The sequence below is a fragment of the Syngnathus leptorhynchus genome, unplaced genomic scaffold (genome assembly GCF_054491065.1).
Source record: "Syngnathus leptorhynchus isolate UIUO unplaced genomic scaffold, UIUO_Slep HiC_scaffold_71, whole genome shotgun sequence".
In the NCBI taxonomy this organism is placed as follows: Eukaryota; Metazoa; Chordata; class Actinopteri; order Syngnathiformes; family Syngnathidae; genus Syngnathus; species Syngnathus leptorhynchus.
In genome coordinates this window covers 123,563-139,949 of record NW_028232038.1, presented here as the reverse complement: position 1 = coordinate 139,949, position 16,387 = coordinate 123,563, and positions in this window count along the sequence as shown.

The window sequence follows — 16,387 nt, the reverse complement described above, 5'->3', positions numbered from 1 at the left end:
AACACTTTAACCAGAGTGACGGGAGAGCGGCATTTCAGAAAACGTGCTTATCTCGGCGAGAAAAAGCGATTTCGGCAATAAAATTTAAAACGCGTGTAAAACATAAACCAAACGATGAAATTGGTTATTTCTTCATGTATAATGATCAACTCGATACTCCCTAGCCCCCAACAGCCTTTTTTTTCATAACACTTTAACCAGAGTGACGGGAGAGCGGCATTTCAGAAAACGTGCTTATCTCGGCGAGAAAAAGCGATTTCGGCAATAAAATTTAAAACGCGTGTAAAACATAAACCAAACGATGAAATTGGTTATTTCTTCATGTATAATGATCAACTCGATACTCCCTAGCCCCCAACAGCCTTTTTTTTCATAACACTTTAACCAGAGTGACGGGAGAGCGGCATTTCAGAAAACGTGCTTATCTCGGCGAGAAAAAGCGATTTCGGCAATAAAATTTAAAACGCGTGTAAAACATAAACCAAACGATGAAATTGGTTATTTCTTCATGTATAATGATCAACTCGATACTCCCTAGCCCCCAACAGCCTTTTTTTTCATAACACTTTAACCAGAGTGACGGGAGAGCGGCATTTCAGAAAACGTGCTTATCTCGGCGAGAAAAAGCGATTTCGGCAATAAAATTTAAAACGCGTGTAAAACATAAACCAAACGATGAAATTGGTTATTTCTTCATGTATAATGATCAACTCGATACTCCCTAGCCCCCAACAGCCTTTTTTTTCATAACACTTTAACCAGAGTGACGGGAGAGCGGCATTTCAGAAAACGTGCTTATCTCGGCGAGAAAAAGCGATTTCGGCAATAAAATTTAAAACGCGTGTAAAACATAAACCAAACGATGAAATTGGTTATTTCTTCATGTATAATGATCAACTCGATACTCCCTAGCCCCCAACAGCCTTTTTTTTCATAACACTTTAACCAGAGTGACGGGAGAGCGGCATTTCAGAAAACGTGCTTATCTCGGCGAGAAAAAGCGATTTCGGCAATAAAATTTAAAACGCGTGTAAAACATAAACCAAACGATGAAATTGGTTATTTCTTCATGTATAATGATCAACTCGATACTCCCTAGCCCCCAACAGCCTTTTTTTTCATAACACTTTAACCAGAGTGACGGGAGAGCGGCATTTCAGAAAACGTGCTTATCTCGGCGAGAAAAAGCGATTTCGGCAATAAAATTTAAAACGCGTGTAAAACATAAACCAAACGATGAAATTGGTTATTTCTTCATGTATAATGATCAACTCGATACTCCCTAGCCCCCAACAGCCTTTTTTTTCATAACACTTTAACCAGAGTGACGGGAGAGCGGCATTTCAGAAAACGTGCTTATCTCGGCGAGAAAAAGCGATTTCGGCAATAAAATTTAAAACGCGTGTAAAACATAAACCAAACGATGAAATTGGTTATTTCTTCATGTATAATGATCAACTCGATACTCCCTAGCCCCCAACAGCCTTTTTTTTCATAACACTTTAACCAGAGTGACGGGAGAGCGGCATTTCAGAAAACGTGCTTATCTCGGCGAGAAAAAGCGATTTCGGCAATAAAATTTAAAACGCGTGTAAAACATAAACCAAACGATGAAATTGGTTATTTCTTCATGTATAATGATCAACTCGATACTCCCTAGCCCCCAACAGCCTTTTTTTTCATAACACTTTAACCAGAGTGACGGGAGAGCGGCATTTCAGAAAACGTGCTTATCTCGGCGAGAAAAAGCGATTTCGGCAATAAAATTTAAAACGCGTGTAAAACATAAACCAAACGATGAAATTGGTTATTTCTTCATGTATAATGATCAACTCGATACTCCCTAGCCCCCAACAGCCTTTTTTTTCATAACACTTTAACCAGAGTGACGGGAGAGCGGCATTTCAGAAAACGTGCTTATCTCGGCGAGAAAAAGCGATTTCGGCAATAAAATTTAAAACGCGTGTAAAACATAAACCAAACGATGAAATTGGTTATTTCTTCATGTATAATGATCAACTCGATACTCCCTAGCCCCCAACAGCCTTTTTTTTCATAACACTTTAACCAGAGTGACGGGAGAGCGGCATTTCAGAAAACGTGCTTATCTCGGCGAGAAAAAGCGATTTCGGCAATAAAATTTAAAACGCGTGTAAAACATAAACCAAACGATGAAATTGGTTATTTCTTCATGTATAATGATCAACTCGATACTCCCTAGCCCCCAACAGCCTTTTTTTTCATAACACTTTAACCAGAGTGACGGGAGAGCGGCATTTCAGAAAACGTGCTTATCTCGGCGAGAAAAAGCGATTTCGGCAATAAAATTTAAAACGCGTGTAAAACATAAACCAAACGATGAAATTGGTTATTTCTTCATGTATAATGATCAACTCGATACTCCCTAGCCCCCAACAGCCTTTTTTTTCATAACACTTTAACCAGAGTGACGGGAGAGCGGCATTTCAGAAAACGTGCTTATCTCGGCGAGAAAAAGCGATTTCGGCAATAAAATTTAAAACGCGTGTAAAACATAAACCAAACGATGAAATTGGTTATTTCTTCATGTATAATGATCAACTCGATACTCCCTAGCCCCCAACAGCCTTTTTTTTCATAACACTTTAACCAGAGTGACGGGAGAGCGGCATTTCAGAAAACGTGCTTATCTCGGCGAGAAAAAGCGATTTCGGCAATAAAATTTAAAACGCGTGTAAAACATAAACCAAACGATGAAATTGGTTATTTCTTCATGTATAATGATCAACTCGATACTCCCTAGCCCCCAACAGCCTTTTTTTTCATAACACTTTAACCAGAGTGACGGGAGAGCGGCATTTCAGAAAACGTGCTTATCTCGGCGAGAAAAAGCGATTTCGGCAATAAAATTTAAAACGCGTGTAAAACATAAACCAAACGATGAAATTGGTTATTTCTTCATGTATAATGATCAACTCGATACTCCCTAGCCCCCAACAGCCTTTTTTTTCATAACACTTTAACCAGAGTGACGGGAGAGCGGCATTTCAGAAAACGTGCTTATCTCGGCGAGAAAAAGCGATTTCGGCAATAAAATTTAAAACGCGTGTAAAACATAAACCAAACGATGAAATTGGTTATTTCTTCATGTATAATGATCAACTCGATACTCCCTAGCCCCCAACAGCCTTTTTTTTCATAACACTTTAACCAGAGTGACGGGAGAGCGGCATTTCAGAAAACGTGCTTATCTCGGCGAGAAAAAGCGATTTCGGCAATAAAATTTAAAACGCGTGTAAAACATAAACCAAACGATGAAATTGGTTATTTCTTCATGTATAATGATCAACTCGATACTCCCTAGCCCCCAACAGCCTTTTTTTTCATAACACTTTAACCAGAGTGACGGGAGAGCGGCATTTCAGAAAACGTGCTTATCTCGGCGAGAAAAAGCGATTTCGGCAATAAAATTTAAAACGCGTGTAAAACATAAACCAAACGATGAAATTGGTTATTTCTTCATGTATAATGATCAACTCGATACTCCCTAGCCCCCAACAGCCTTTTTTTTCATAACACTTTAACCAGAGTGACGGGAGAGCGGCATTTCAGAAAACAGTATAGAGGCCGACTTTCGGGCAAGATCACGCCGCGTTAGGCTTCCAGGACCCTGGCTAAGCAATTTTACCGGGCCGCCCGGTTCTTTTTTTGAACCAGCCTGGTTCTTTTTACACTTCCAGCTGGAGCTCAGCAGCGGCTTTTTGCGCAAGATCACGCCGGGTTAGGCTTCCAGGACCTCGGCTAAGCAATTCTACCGGGCCGCCCGGTTCTTTTTTTGAACCAGCCCGGTTCTTTTTACACTTCCAGCTGGAGCTCACGAGCGGCTTTTTGGACAAGATCACGCCGTGTTAGGCTTCCAGAGCCCCGGCTAAGCAATTTTACCGGCCCGCCCGGTTCTTTTTTTTAACCAGCCCGGTTCTTTTTACACTTCCAGCTGGAGCTCAGCAGCGGGTTTTTGGACAAGATCACGCCGTGTTAGGCTTCCAGAGCCCCGGCTAAGCAATTTTACAGGGTCGCCCGGTTCTTTTTTTTAACCAGCCCGGTTTTTTTTACACTTCCAGCTGGAGCTCAGCAGCGGCTTTTTGCACAGTATCACGCCGGGTTAGGCTTCCAGAGCCCCGGCTAAGCAATTTTACCGGGCCGCCCGGTTCTTTTTTTTAACCAGCCCGGTTCTTTTTACACTTCCAGCTGGAGCTCAGCAGCGGCTTTTTGGACAAGATCACGCCGTGTTAGGCTTCCAGAGCCCCGGCTAAGCAATTTTACCGGGTCGCCCGGTTCTTTTTTTTAACCAGCCCGGTTCTTTTTACACTTCCAGCTGGAGCTCAGCAGCGGCTTTTTGGACAAGATCACGCCGTGTTAGGCTTCCAGAGCCCCGGCTAAGCAATTTTACCGGGTCGCCCGGTTCTTTTTTTAACCAGCCCGGTTCTTTTTACACTTCCAGCTGGAGCTCAGCATCGTGTAAAACATAAACCAAACGATGAAATTGGTTATTTCTTCATGTATAATGATCAACTCGATACTCCCTAGCCCCCAACAGCCTTTTTTTTCATAACACTTTAACCAGAGTGACGGGAGAGCGGCATTTCAGAAAACGTGCTTATCTCGGCGAGAAAAAGCGATTTCGGCAATAAAATTTAAAACGCGTGTAAAACATAAACCAAACGATGAAATTGGTTATTTCTTCATGTATAATGATCAACTCGATACTCCCTAGCCCCCAACAGCCTTTTTTTTCATAACACTTTAACCAGAGTGACGGGAGAGCGGCATTTCAGAAAACGTGCTTATCTCGGCGAGAAAAAGCGATTTCGGCAATAAAATTTAAAACGCGTGTAAAACATAAACCAAACGATGAAATTGGTTATTTCTTCATGTATAATGATCAACTCGATACTCCCTAGCCCCCAACAGCCTTTTTTTTCATAACACTTTAACCAGAGTGACGGGAGAGCGGCATTTCAGAAAACGTGCTTATCTCGGCGAGAAAAAGCGATTTCGGCAATAAAATTTAAAACGCGTGTAAAACATAAACCAAACGATGAAATTGGTTATTTCTTCATGTATAATGATCAACTCGATACTCCCTAGCCCCCAACAGCCTTTTTTTTCATAACACTTTAACCAGAGTGACGGGAGAGCGGCATTTCAGAAAACGTGCTTATCTCGGCGAGAAAAAGCGATTTCGGCAATAAAATTTAAAACGCGTGTAAAACATAAACCAAACGATGAAATTGGTTATTTCTTCATGTATAATGATCAACTCGATACTCCCTAGCCCCCAACAGCCTTTTTTTTCATAACACTTTAACCAGAGTGACGGGAGAGCGGCATTTCAGAAAACGTGCTTATCTCGGCGAGAAAAAGCGATTTCGGCAATAAAATTTAAAACGCGTGTAAAACATAAACCAAACGATGAAATTGGTTATTTCTTCATGTATAATGATCAACTCGATACTCCCTAGCCCCCAACAGCCTTTTTTTTCATAACACTTTAACCAGAGTGACGGGAGAGCGGCATTTCAGAAAACGTGCTTATCTCGGCGAGAAAAAGCGATTTCGGCAATAAAATTTAAAACGCGTGTAAAACATTAACCAAACGATGAAATTGGTTATTTCTTCATGTATAATGATCAACTCGATACTCCCTAGCCCCCAACAGCCTTTTTTTTCATAACACTTTAACCAGAGTGACGGGAGAGCGGCATTTCAGAAAACGTGCTTATCTCGGCGAGAAAAAGTGATTTCGGCAATAAAATTTAAAACGCGTGTAAAACATAAACCAAACGATGAAATTGGTTATTTCTTCATGTATAATGATCAACTCGATACTCCCTAGCCCCCAACAGCCTTTTTTTTCATAACACTTTAACCAGAGTGACGGGAGAGCGGCATTTCAGAAAACGTGCTTATCTCGGCGAGAAAAAGCGATTTCGGCAATAAAATTTAAAACGCGTGTAAAACATAAACCAAACGATGAAATTGGTTATTTCTTCATGTATAATGATCAACTCGAGTCGAGCTCCAGGGAGAGAGGCTGATTTTTCGCTTTTTGAGGCCGACCGACGAACCGGCGCGGGGCGGACTCAAAAGCCCGCAGAGCCGTAGGCACTTAGAAAAGTTTCGCCTTTGGCTGTGAGCTCCAGGGGGAGAGGCTGGTTTTGCGTTATTTTAGGCCGGCTGGAGAACCGGCGCGGGTCGGACGCACAATCCCCGCAGAGCCGTGGGCACTTAGAAATTTTTTGCCAAGTTGGCTCTGAGCGCCTGGTACCTAATATGGAAGTATAGAGGCCGACTTTCGGGCAAGATCACGCCGCGTTAGGCTTCCAGGACCCCGGCTAAGCAATTTTACCGGGCCGCCCGGTTCTTTTTTTGAACCAGCCTGGTTCTTTTTACACTTCCAGCTGGAGCTCAGCAGCGGCTTTTTGCGCAAGATCACGCCGGGTTAGGCTTCCAGGACCTCGGCTAAGCAATTCTACCGGGCAGCCCGGTTCTTTTTTTGAACCAGCCCGGTTCTTTTTACACTTCCAGCTGGAGCTCACGAGCGGCTTTTTGGACAAGATCACGCCGTGTTAGGCTTCCAGAGCCCCGGCTAAGCAATTTTACCGGCCCGCCCGGTTCTTTTTTTTAACCAGCCCGGTTCTTTTTACACTTCCAGCTGGAGCTCAGCAGCGGGTTTTTGGACAAGATCACGCCGTGTTAGGCTTCCAGAGCCCCGGCTAAGCAATTTTACAGGGTCGCCCGGTTCTTTTTTTTAACCAGCCCGGTTTTTTTTACACTTCCAGCTGGAGCTCAGCAGCGGCTTTTTGCACAGTATCACGCCGGGTTAGGCTTCCAGAGCCCCGGCTAAGCAATTTTACCGGGCCGCCCGGTTCTTTTTTTTAACCAGCCCGGTTCTTTTTACACTTCCAGCTGGAGCTCAGCAGCGGCTTTTTGGACAAGATCACGCCGTGTTAGGCTTCCAGAGCCCCGGCTAAGCAATTTTACCGGGTCGCCCGGTTCTTTTTTTAACCAGCCCGGTTCTTTTTACACTTCCAGCTGGAGCTCAGCATCGTGTAAAACATAAACCAAACGATGAAATTGGTTATTTCTTCATGTATAATGATCAACTCGATACTCCCTAGCCCCCAACAGCCTTTTTTTTCATAACACTTTAACCAGAGTGACGGGAGAGCGGCATTTCAGAAAACGTGCTTATCTCGGCGAGAAAAAGCGATTTCGGCAATAAAATTTAAAACGCGTGTAAAACATAAACCAAACGATGAAATTGGTTATTTCTTCATGTATAATGATCAACTCGATACTCCCTAGCCCCCAACAGCCTTTTTTTTCATAACACTTTAACCAGAGTGACGGGAGAGCGGCATTTCAGAAAACGTGCTTATCTCGGCGAGAAAAAGCGATTTCGGCAATAAAATTTAAAACGCGTGTAAAACATAAACCAAACGATGAAATTGGTTATTTCTTCATGTATAATGATCAACTCGATACTCCCTAGCCCCCAACAGCCTTTTTTTTCATAACACTTTAACCAGAGTGACGGGAGAGCGGCATTTCAGAAAACGTGCTTATCTCGGCGAGAAAAAGCGATTTCGGCAATAAAATTTAAAACGCGTGTAAAACATAAACCAAACGATGAAATTGGTTATTTCTTCATGTATAATGATCAACTCGATACTCCCTAGCCCCCAACAGCCTTTTTTTTCATAACACTTTAACCAGAGTGACGGGAGAGCGGCATTTCAGAAAACGTGCTTATCTCGGCGAGAAAAAGCGATTTCGGCAATAAAATTTAAAACGCGTGTAAAACATAAACCAAACGATGAAATTGGTTATTTCTTCATGTATAATGATCAACTCGATACTCCCTAGCCCCCAACGGCCTTTTTTTTCATAACACTTTAACCAGAGTGACGGGAGAGCGGCATTTCAGAAAACGTGCTTATCTCGGCGAGAAAAAGCGATTTCGGCAATAAAATTTAAAACGCGTGTAAAACATAAATCAAACGATGAAATTGGTTATTTCTTCATGTATAATGATCAACTCGATACTCCCTAGCCCCCAACAGCCTTTTTTTTTTCATAACACTTTAACCAGAGTGACGGGAGAGCGGCATTTCAGAAAACGTGCTTATCTCGGCGAGAAAAAGCGATTTCGGCAATAAAATTTAAAACGCGTGTAAAACATAAACCAAACGATGAAATTGGTTATTTCTTCATGTATAATGATCAACTCGATACTCCCTAGCCCCCAACAGCCTTTTTTTCATAACACTTTAACCAGAGTGACGGGAGAGCGGCATTTCAGAAAACGTGCTTATCTCGGCGAGAAAAAGCGATTTCGGCAATAAAATTTAAAACGCGTGTAAAACATAAACCAAACGATGAAATTGGTTATTTCTTCATGTATAATGATCAACTCGATACTCCCTAGCCCCCAACAGCCTTTTTTTTCTTAACACTTTAACCAGAGTGACGGGAGAGCGGCATTTCAGAAAACGTGCTTATCTCGGCGAGAAAAAGCGATTTCGGCAATAAAATTTAAAACGCGTGTAAAACATAAACCAAACGATGAAATTGGTGATTTCTTCATGTATAATGATCAACTCGATACTCCCTAGCCCCCAACAGCCTTTTTTTTCATAACACTTTAACCAGAGTGACGGGAGAGCGGCATTTCAGAAAACGTGCTTATCTCGGCGAGAAAAAAGCGATTTCGGCAATAAAATTTAAAACGCGTGTAAAACATAAACCAAACGATGAAATTGGTTATTTCTTCATGTATAATGATCAACTCGATACTCCCTAGCCCCCAACAGCCTTTTTTTTCATAACACTTTAACCAGAGTGACGGGAGAGCGGCATTTCAGAAAACGTGCTTATCTCGGCGAGAAAAAGCGATTTCGGCAATAAAATTTAAAACGCGTGTAAAACATAAACCAAACGATGAAATTGGTTATTTCTTCATGTATAATGATCAACTCGATACTCCCTAGCCCCCAACAGCCTTTTTTTTCATAACACTTTAACCAGAGTGACGGGAGAGCGGCATTTCAGAAAACGTGCTTATCTCGGCGAGAAAAAGCGATTTCGGCAATAAAATTTAAAACGCGTGTAAAACATAAACCAAACGATGAAATTGGTTATTTCTTCATGTATAATGATCAACTCGATACTCCCTAGCCCCAAACAGCCTTTTTTTTCATAACACTTTAACCAGAGTGACGGGAGAGCGGCATTTCAGAAAACGTGCTTATCTCGGCGAGAAAAAGCGATTTCGGCAATAAAATTTAAAACGCGTGTAAAACATAAACCAAACGATGAAATTGGTTATTTCTTCATGTATAATGATCAACTCGATACTAGCCCCCAACAGCCTTTTTTTTCATAACACTTTAACCAGAGTGACGGGAGAGCGGCATTTCAGAAAACGTGCTTATCTCGGCGAGAAAAAGCGATTTCGGCAATAAAATTTAAAACGCGTGTAAAACATAAACCAAACGATGAAATTGGTTATTTCTTCATGTATAATGATCAACTCGATACTCCCTAGCCCCCAACAGCCTTTTTTTTCCATAACACTTTAACCAGAGTGACGGGAGAGCGGCATTTCAGAAAACGTGCTTATCTCGGCGAGAAAAAGCGATTTCGACAATAAAATTTAAAAGGCGTGTAAAACATAAACCAAACGATGAAATTGGTTATTTCTTCATGCATAATGATCAACTCGATACTCCCTAGCCCCCAACAGCCTTTTTTTTCATAACACTTTAACCAGAGTGACGGGAGAGCGGCATTTCAGAAAACGTGCTTATCTCGGCGAGAAAAAGCGATTTCGGCAATAAAATTTAAAACGCGTGTAAAACATAAACCAAACGATGAAATTGGTTATTTCTTCATGTATAATGATCAACTCGAGTCGAGCTCCAGGGAGAGAGGCTGATTTTTCGCTTTTTGAGGCCGACCGACGAACCGGCGCGGGGCGGACTCAAAAGCCCGCAGAGCCGTAGGCAGTTAGAAAAGTTTCGCCTTTGGCTGTGAGCTCCAGGGGGAGAGGCTGGTTTTGCGTTATTTTAGGCCGGCTGGAGAACCGGCGCGGGTCGGACGCACAATCCCCGCAGAGCCGTGGGCACTTAGAAAATTTTTGCCAAGTTGGCTCTGAGCGCCTGGTACCTAATATGGAAGTATAGAGGCCGACTTTCGGGCAAGATCACGCCGCGTTAGGCTTCCAGGACCCCGGCTAAGCAATTTTACCGGGCCGCCCGGTTCTTTTTTTGAACCAGCCTGGTTCTTTTTACACTTCCAGCTGGAGCTCAGCAGCGGCTTTTTGCGCAAGATCACGCCGGGTTAGGCTTCCAGGACCTCGGCTAAGCAATTCTACCGGGCCGCCCGGTTCTTTTTTTGAACCAGCCCGGTTCTTTTTACACTTCCAGCTGGAGCTCACGAGCGGCTTTTTGGACAAGATCACGCCGTGTTAGGCTTCCAGAGCCCCGGCTAAGCAATTTTACCGGCCCGCCCGGTTCTTTTTTTTAACCAGCCCGGTTCTTTTTACACTTCCAGCTGGAGCTCAGCAGCGGGTTTTTGGACAAGATCACGCCGTGTTAGGCTTCCAGAGCCCCGGCTAAGCAATTTTACAGGGTCGCCCGGTTCTTTTTTTTAACCAGCCCGGTTTTTTTTACACTTCCAGCTGGAGCTCAGCAGCGGCTTTTTGCACAGTATCACGCCGGGTTAGGCTTCCAGAGCCCCGGCTAAGCAATTTTACCGGGCCGCCCGGTTCTTTTTTTTAACCAGCCCGGTTCTTTTTACACTTCCAGCTGGAGCTCAGCAGCGGCTTTTTGGACAAGATCACGCCGTGTTAGGCTTCCAGAGCCCCGGCTAAGCAATTTTACCGGGTCGCCCGGTTCTTTTTTTTAACCAGCCCGGTTCTTTTTACACTTCCAGCTGGAGCTCAGCAGCGGCTTTTTGGACAAGATCACGCCGTGTTAGGCTTCCAGAGCCCCGGCTAAGCAATTTTACCGGGTCGCCCGGTTCTTTTTTTAACCAGCCCGGTTCTTTTTACACTTCCAGCTGGAGCTCAGCATCGTGTAAAACATAAACCAAACGATGAAATTGGTTATTTCTTCATGTATAATGATCAACTCGATACTCCCTAGCCCCCAACAGCCTTTTTTTTCATAACACTTTAACCAGAGTGACGGGAGAGCGGCATTTCAGAAAACGTGCTTATCTCGGCGAGAAAAAGCGATTTCGGCAATAAAATTTAAAACGCGTGTAAAACATAAACCAAACGATGAAATTGGTTATTTCTTCATGTATAATGATCAACTCGATACTCCCTAGCCCCCAACAGCCTTTTTTTTCATAACACTTTAACCAGAGTGACGGGAGAGCGGCATTTCAGAAAACGTGCTTATCTCGGCGAGAAAAAGCGATTTCGGCAATAAAATTTAAAACGCGTGTAAAACATAAACCAAACGATGAAATTGGTTATTTCTTCATGTATAATGATCAACTCGATACTCCCTAGCCCCCAACAGCCTTTTTTTTCATAACACTTTAACCAGAGTGACGGGAGAGCGGCATTTCAGAAAACGTGCTTATCTCGGCGAGAAAAAGCGATTTCGGCAATAAAATTTAAAACGCGTGTAAAACATAAACCAAACGATGAAATTGGTTATTTCTTCATGTATAATGATCAACTCGATACTCCCTAGCCCCCAACAGCCTTTTTTTTCATAACACTTTAACCAGAGTGACGGGAGAGCGGCATTTCAGAAAACGTGCTTATCTCGGCGAGAAAAAGCGATTTCGGCAATAAAATTTAAAACGCGTGTAAAACATAAACCAAACGATGAAATTGGTTATTTCTTCATGTATAATGATCAACTCGATACTCCCTAGCCCCCAACAGCCTTTTTTTTCATAACACTTTAACCAGAGTGACGGGAGAGCGGCATTTCAGAAAACGTGCTTATCTCGGCGAGAAAAAGCGATTTCGGCAATAAAATTTAAAACGCGTGTAAAACATAAACCAAACGATGAAATTGGTTATTTCTTCATGTATAATGATCAACTCGATACTCCCTAGCCCCCAACAGCCTTTTTTTTCATAACACTTTAACCAGAGTGACGGGAGAGCGGCATTTCAGAAAACGTGCTTATCTCGGCGAGAAAAAGCGATTTCGGCAATAAAATTTAAAACGCGTGTAAAACATTAACCAAACGATGAAATTGGTTATTTCTTTATGTATAATGATCAACTCGATACTCCCTAGCCCCCAACAGCCTTTTTTTTCATAACACTTTAACCAGAGTGACGGGAGAGCGGCATTTCAGAAAACGTGCTTATCTCGGCGAGAAAAAGCGATTTCGGCAATAAAATTTAAAACGCGTGTAAAACATAAACCAAACGATGAAATTGGTTATTTCTTCATGTATAATGATCAACTCGATACTCCCTAGCCCCCAACAGCCTTTTTTTTCATAACACTTTAACCAGAGTGACGGGAGAGCGGCATTTCAGAAAACGTGCTTATCTCGGCGAGAAAAAGCGATTTCGGCAATAAAATTTAAAACGCGTGTAAAACATAAACCAAACGATGAAATTGGTTATTTCTTCATGTATAATGATCAACTCGAGTCGAGCTCCAGGGAGAGAGGCTGATTTTTCGCTTTTTGAGGCCGACCGACGAACCGGCGCGGGGCGGACTCAAAAGCCCGCAGAGCCGTAGGCACTTAGAAAAGTTTCGCCTTTGGCTGTGAGCTCCAGGGGGAGAGGCTGGTTTTGCGTTATTTTAGGCCGGCTGGAGAACCGGCGCGGGTCGGACGCACAATCCCCGCAGAGCCGTGGGCACTTAGAAATTTTTTGCCAAGTTGGCTCTGAGCGCCTGGTACCTAATATGGAAGTATAGAGGCCGACTTTCGGGCAAGATCACGCCGCGTTAGGCTTCCAGGACCCCGGCTAAGCAATTTTACCGGGCCGCCCGGTTCTTTTTTTGAACCAGCCTGGTTCTTTTTACACTTCCAGCTGGAGCTCAGCAGCGGCTTTTTGCGCAAGATCACGCCGGGTTAGGCTTCCAGGACCTCGGCTAAGCAATTCTACCGGGCAGCCCGGTTCTTTTTTTGAACCAGCCCGGTTCTTTTTACACTTCCAGCTGGAGCTCACGAGCGGCTTTTTGGACAAGATCACGCCGTGTTAGGCTTCCAGAGCCCCGGCTAAGCAATTTTACCGGCCCGCCCGGTTCTTTTTTTTAACCAGCCCGGTTCTTTTTACACTTCCAGCTGGAGCTCAGCAGCGGGTTTTTGGACAAGATCACGCCGTGTTAGGCTTCCAGAGCCCCGGCTAAGCAATTTTACAGGGTCGCCCGGTTCTTTTTTTTAACCAGCCCGGTTTTTTTTACACTTCCAGCTGGAGCTCAGCAGCGGCTTTTTGCACAGTATCACGCCGGGTTAGGCTTCCAGAGCCCCGGCTAAGCAATTTTACCGGGCCGCCCGGTTCTTTTTTTTAACCAGCCCGGTTCTTTTTACACTTCCAGCTGGAGCTCAGCAGCGGCTTTTTGGACAAGATCACGCCGTGTTAGGCTTCCAGAGCCCCGGCTAAGCAATTTTACCGGGTCGCCCGGTTCTTTTTTTAACCAGCCCGGTTCTTTTTACACTTCCAGCTGGAGCTCAGCATCGTGTAAAACATAAACCAAACGATGAAATTGGTTATTTCTTCATGTATAATGATCAACTCGATACTCCCTAGCCCCCAACAGCCTTTTTTTTCATAACACTTTAACCAGAGTGACGGGAGAGCGGCATTTCAGAAAACGTGCTTATCTCGGCGAGAAAAAGCGATTTCGGCAATAAAATTTAAAACGCGTGTAAAACATAAACCAAACGATGAAATTGGTTATTTCTTCATGTATAATGATCAACTCGATACTCCCTAGCCCCCAACAGCCTTTTTTTTCATAACACTTTAACCAGAGTGACGGGAGAGCGGCATTTCAGAAAACGTGCTTATCTCGGCGAGAAAAAGCGATTTCGGCAATAAAATTTAAAACGCGTGTAAAACATAAACCAAACGATGAAATTGGTTATTTCTTCATGTATAATGATCAACTCGATACTCCCTAGCCCCCAACAGCCTTTTTTTTCATAACACTTTAACCAGAGTGACGGGAGAGCGGCATTTCAGAAAACGTGCTTATCTCGGCGAGAAAAAGCGATTTCGGCAATAAAATTTAAAACGCGTGTAAAACATAAACCAAACGATGAAATTGGTTATTTCTTCATGTATAATGATCAACTCGATACTCCCTAGCCCCCAACAGCCTTTTTTTTCATAACACTTTAACCAGAGTGACGGGAGAGCGGCATTTCAGAAAACGTGCTTATCTCGGCGAGAAAAAGCGATTTCGGCAATAAAATTTAAAACGCGTGTAAAACATAAACCAAACGATGAAATTGGTTATTTCTTCATGTATAATGATCAACTCGATACTCCCTAGCCCCCAACAGCCTTTTTTTTCATAACACTTTAACCAGAGTGACGGGAGAGCGGCATTTCAGAAAACGTGCTTATCTCGGCGAGAAAAAGCGATTTCGGCAATAAAATTTAAAACGCGTGTAAAACATAAACCAAACGATGAAATTGGTTATTTCTTCATGTATAATGATCAACTCGATACTCCCTAGCCCCCAACAGCCTTTTTTTTCATAACACTTTAACCAGAGTGACGGGAGAGCGGCATTTCAGAAAACGTGCTTATCTCGGCGAGAAAAAGCGATTTCGGCAATAAAATTTAAAACGCGTGTAAAACATAAATCAAACGATGAAATTGGTTATTTCTTCATGTATAATGATCAACTCGATACTCCCTAGCCCCCAACAGCCTTTTTTTTTCATAACACTTTAACCAGAGTGACGGGAGAGCGGCATTTCAGAAAACGTGCTTATCTCGGCGAGAAAAAGCGATTTCGGCAATAAAATTTAAAACGCGTGTAAAACATAAACCAAACGATGAAATTGGTTATTTCTTCATGTATAATGATCAACTCGATACTCCCTAGCCCCCAACAGCCTTTTTTTTCATAACACTTTAACCAGAGTGACGGGAGAGCGGCATTTCAGAAAACGTGCTTATCTCGGCGAGAAAAAGCGATTTCGGCAATAAAATTTAAAACGCGTGTAAAACATAAACCAAACGATGAAATTGGTTATTTCTTCATGTATAATGATCAACTCGATACTCCCTAGCCCCCAACAGCCTTTTTTTTTCATAACACTTTAACCAGAGTGACGGGAGAGCGGCATTTCAGAAAACGTGCTTATCTCGGCGAGAAAAAGCGATTTCGGCAATAAAATTTAAAACGCGTGTAAAACATAAACCAAACGATGAAATTGGTGATTTCTTCATGTATAATGATCAACTCGATACTCCCTAGCCCCCAACAGCCTTTTTTTTCATAACACTTTAACCAGAGTGACGGGAGAGCGGCATTTCAGAAAACGTGCTTATCTCGGCGAGAAAAAAGCGATTTCGGCAATAAAATTTAAAACGCGTGTAAAACATAAACCAAACGATGAAATTGGTTATTTCTTCATGTATAATGATCAACTCGATACTCCCTAGCCCCCAACAGCCTTTTTTTTCATAACACTTTAACCAGAGTGACGGGAGAGCGGCATTTCAGAAAACGTGCTTATCTCGGCGAGAAAAAGCGATTTCGGCAATAAAATTTAAAACGCGTGTAAAACATAAACCAAACGATGAAATTGGTTATTTCTTCATGTATAATGATCAACTCGATACTCCCTAGCCCCCAACAGCCTTTTTTTTCATAACACTTTAACCAGAGTGACGGGAGAGCGGCATTTCAGAAAACGTGCTTATCTCGGCGAGAAAAAGCGATTTCGGCAATAAAATTTAAAACGCGTGTAAAACATAAACCAAACGATGAAATTGGTTATTTCTTCATGTATAATGATCAACTCGATACTCCCTAGCCCCAAACAGCCTTTTTTTTCATAACACTTTAACCAGAGTGACGGGAGAGCGGCATTTCAGAAAACGTGCTTATCTCGGCGAGAAAAAGCGATTTCGGCAATAAAATTTAAAACGCGTGTAAAACATAAACCAAACGATGAAATTGGTTATTTCTTCATGTATAATGATCAACTCGATACTCCCTAGCCCCCAACAGCCTTTTTTTTCATAACACTTTAACCAGAGTGACGGGAGAGCGGCATTTCAGAAAACGTGCTTATCTCGGCGAGAAAAAGCGATTTCGGCAATAAAATTTAAAACGCGTGTAAAACATAAACCAAACGATGAAATTGGTTATTTCTTCATGTATAATGATC